We start from the raw sequence: 4,737 nt of genomic DNA on the forward strand, positions 1-4,737 counted from the left end.
CTATCACTATTTATCCCCCTATACTCTTCTCCACCTTTCCCACCCCCCTTGCAATCACCACACTGTTGTCTGTGTCAACTAGTTCTTTTCTTTTTTTTTCTTACATCATAAGACATCCTTTTATTTAATCGTAGTAGTGGTGTTTGTTACTACATTTTATTTTAATTTTTTTTATTCTTCAGATTCTCCAGGCTTTCGGATATCATCAATCTTCAAAATCATTCTAACCATTTGTGTTGCAAGAGAGATCTGTTGCTTTTTGCCAGTCAAGGTTTCTATGACATGTTGTTGCTTCATATCGTTTGTACCCTTGTGCATACAGTCAACCCCAAGAGCAGGGTTCTTATCCTTCACTTGTCTGGCTCGGACCTCAGACATCGTCTGGATGGGATTCATGCCACTGTTCTCAGCAAGGGCCATGGAGATGACTTCCAGGGCATCAGCGAATGCTCGCATGGCATACTGCTCCAAGGTTGGGCACTTATCTGCTGCTTGGCTAACTGCTAAAGCACAAGCGATTTCAGCAGCGCCTCCACCATACACCACACGATTATCACGGATGAGGTTCCGGATGACACACAAGGCATAGTGAAGGGATGGCTTTGCTTCCTCGATGATCATCTTATTTCCTCCTCTGATGAAAATGGTTACAGCTCTGGAGTTCTTACACTGCTCGATGACCAGCATCTTGTCTTTAGTTGTCCCAAATGAGATCTCTTTTACAATCCCAGCAAAGCCCAGCTTCTCAGCTGTGAGCTCTGAGAAGCGGGGGGACGATCTGCCCTCCTGTTGCAATGGCAATCAACTCAATTTCAGGTCCTCCAACCCAACGAACCGCAGGCAAGTCGTTCTGAAGAAGTAAATGATTCGTTTCATCATCAAAGCCCCATTGGCAAATAGCTAGGTTAGCGCCAGTTTCTTTAATTTGCTTAATCATCTCTTCAAACTTCTCCTTTTCGTATTTCTGAAGGGCTTTATAGTCTTCCACAGAGGTCACATCCAGCTTATGCTTTGTCTTTGGTTTTGGTGGTTCAAATGGACATGTGAGAATTGCGATCTTAGCATCTTGTACTTGTTTTGGCATCTGTGGGTGACTGAAATCCTACGCCCTTAATAAGTTTAGTGTCCTCCAATCTCCCGCCCACTTTGCCTTCTACTTTGATGAGCTCAAAGTCAACGTCTCTGCGCTGCATATCGGCCACAGTGAGAATAGCATTCAGGGCCATCTCAGCCATTTGTCGGTGACAGCTGTTAGCCACTTTGGAACCCAGCGTGGTTTTCGCAGTCTGAATCAGGGGCTCAGTGCACTTCACGTCAACAAGGACGCTATCGCTGATCTCGTCCAGGTAGTCGATAGCAATGCGGGCGGCTTGCTCATAGCCATCAGCGATCCTGATGGGGTGAATGCCACGGTCCAGCAACTGCTCACCTTCTTCCAACAAGGCACCAGCCAGGACAACCACTCCGGTGGTTCCGTCTCCAGTTTCATCATCCTGTGATTTGGCCGGTTCAACCATCAACTTGGCAAATCTGGTGATCAACATCCATCATGCTCAAAATGGTGGCACCATCGTTAGTTACAGTCACATCACCATCCTTATCCACCATCATTTTATCAAGCCCATTTGGTCCAAGTGATGTTCTCATGGTATTTGCTACAGCCTTTGCTGCCATTATATGAGACTTGAGAGCCTCCAGCCCCATAAGACGAGTCTTGCGGTCCTGATCCTTGATGACGAGGAAAGGGCGCCCATATTCATCGAAGGCGAGAGTCCCGAAGGACGCCGTGGTTCTGCAGCTGGGGTGACTTCCCCACAACCCTCAACTGGTTCTTTTTCTTTACTTTTCTGTTTTGCTCAATTCTTCCCCCTCTCCTCCCCTAGAAAGTACTTGATAAAATTTTATACAATGAACTCAAATTTGAAAACTGGTGTCAACAAAATACTTAATTCACCAGTCACCTCTTTGCACAACTTCCAGAAATTTCTGATGACATGATTCAGTCTTTTTAGTATAAAATAAAGTTTTGCATGCTAGTCTTTTTCTTAGTTCACAAATATTTTGACATTTTTCTAGCCTATTCCAGCTGGAAGAGTGTTATACAAAAGATTTACAGTAAAGAGACTGTCCCAGGATTTTTTCATTTTTTTTTACTAAATTTTAATGGTTTTCAAGCTGTGTCCTGGAAACCGTAGTGTCCTATGGAGCATATTAATAAGTATCCCACAGCAAAAATGTTCTATGATCAAGTAAATACAGAAAAACTCTGTTTATTAGGTCTGTCCTTTAGAGATTAATAATGTTCATTAGCACACTGAGTTCTCAATGTATTTCCACACTCTCAGTGAAAATATACATTTTGAAATCTTTCTGGAGAGCAATTTAGCATAATTTCAAGCAAAATTTTATACATTTTGGTGACAAATTGTCACATGGACTTTTTTCCCACAATTCAGAAATAATGGTGTTTAAAAAGAAGGCATCCACAACTGAGCGTGGCTGCAATATCAAACAACTGAAGCAGAGAAAGTACATTTGTGCATCAAACCATGAGACAAAACTGGATAGGTGTCAACAAGAACCAACAGGAACTTGCAGTTGGGAGGGGCAAATACTAGCATGGTACAGGTCACACGAGGGAAATATCCTAGGTTACTGAATGCTTTTAAAGTGCTCCTTAGCATTCTTTGTTTACTATATCCTAATGCATAAAGTGTGATTTTGGCTTATGAAAAAAGTATAACTCTGGCTTAAGTCATGCAATACATTAGATGAATTTAACACGTTAAGCGCCAAGCCTGTTTTGTCTTCCTTTCCGTTTCAGTCACCAGTGACTGACATGGCGCTGAACATGTTAATATTTGTAGCTAATTTTGATAGTTTTAATATTAGAGCTGCAAATAACTTGGGGAGCGGCTGGAAGGGCACACTGGTTTTATCTTATCTAACGAGATAAATTGATTACATTGGGAATTATCATTTTGAAACATGGAAAAAAACACAAATCAGAAAGGCAATTAAAAATTATTATAGACTTCATTATTTTATCTAGCTCTGCCTTAACAGGACCCATCTTCATTAACTGATAATGCTATACTATAGACAGAGAAAGTCACAAAGCAAGAATAGTCACACACATATCAGAAATAGAAAAACACAAAGTTATGTTTCATTTGCAGGCAACTTGTTTCATATTGTGTTTTATTTTCTTTATTGATTAAGGTATTACATATGTGTCCTTATCATCCCAGTGCCCCCCCCCCACTCATGCCCTCAACCCATGGTGTCTGTGTCCATTGGTTAGGCCTATATGCTTGCATAAAAGTCCTTTGGCTGATCTCTCCCCCTTACCCCCACTTTCACCTACCTTCCCTCTTAGGTTTGAAGGTCTGATTGATGCTTCTCTGTCTCTGGATCTGTTTTTGTTCATCAGATTATGTTGTTCATTATATTCCACAAATGAGTGAGATCATGTTATATTTATCTTTCTCTGACTGGCTGATTTTGCTTAGCATAATGCTCTCCAGTTCCATCCATGCTGTTGCAAATGGTAACAATTCCTTCTTTTTTACCACAGCGTAGTATTCCATTGTGTAGATGTACCACAGTTTTTTAATCCACTCATCTGCTGATGGGCACTTAGGCTGTTTCCAAATCTTAGCTATGGTGAATTGTGCTGCTATGAACATATGGGTACATATATCCTTTCTGATTGGTGTTTCTAGTTTCTTGGGATATATTTCTAGAAGTGGGATCACTGGGTCAAATGGGAGTTCCATTTTTAGTTTTTTGAGGATACTGTGTTTTAAATGAGTCTTTATTTGTTTCAGAACTATATTAAATTAGTAACAGAGAAGTTAATAAGGATATTTAATTTGTAGAGGTAATTTTCAGCTCATATTTTTTTATATTTACCTTTTTCTTAAGTATGCTGTTATCCCTAAGTGAAATCTATATGAGTATTTAAGTTTCATGGAACATTTCATACAACCAATACACAAAGTTTCAGCCATGTCATTGCAACTGTAGTAAGAGCATATAAAACCTAATGTGTCACATAGGATTATTTCAAATTCACTTATCTTTGACAGTTTTTCCTAAAATACTAAATTCAAGGAAGGTTAAGTTTTTAAGCCAGTGTTCTGAAAGCTATAGCTTGTGTGTTGCTAGTTGTCATTGAACATTTCAAGAAGATAAAGAACATTTCCATGTTCCTTATATTCATAATATATTTATAATTTCACTACAGGGAATCTGGAAGCCATGTTTGGTTTTTGCATGCAGCATAGTTAGATATAACTATAGTCTGTTATCACAGCTGAAAAAGTGAAATAGGCACAGTACCTTTATTTTGTACTTTATAAATTTTTTTTTATTTTTTTTTTTTACTAAATATATCACAGAAATGAAAACAATAGATTTTAGAGTTGAACTGCTCACTTTGAAAGGCAAGATCTGCTACTTCCAGCTCTGTGGTTTAATTTATCTGTGCTTCTGTTTTCTCACTTTTAAAATGGAGATAATAACAGGACCTGCCTATAATGTTTTCATGATGATTAAACGAACTAATACTTATAAATATTATGTAAGGTAGCTTTGCTAAGGCCCTGGTGGACAGTAGAGGACTGGATTTTGATATTGGCTTTAGGTATTAATGTACCTGCAGAAATATGATGATAATAGTTATACTATCATTTAATATTAATTTCTTATAAATATTAACATTGTATTCATCAC

The 4,737-nt window shown here is 38.8% G+C and overlaps 1 pseudogene; it reads right to left on the reverse strand.

Annotated features, from left to right (window-relative positions):
- Positions 1 to 85: 85 nt before the first annotated feature.
- On the reverse strand, positions 86 to 1,808 carry LOC102257277 (annotated as a pseudogene).
- Between the last annotated feature and the right edge of the window lie 2,929 nt (positions 1,809 to 4,737).

Source organism: Myotis brandtii, unplaced genomic scaffold, assembly GCF_000412655.1.
Source record: "Myotis brandtii unplaced genomic scaffold, ASM41265v1 scaffold163, whole genome shotgun sequence".
NCBI classification, from domain to species: Eukaryota; Metazoa; Chordata; class Mammalia; order Chiroptera; family Vespertilionidae; genus Myotis; species Myotis brandtii.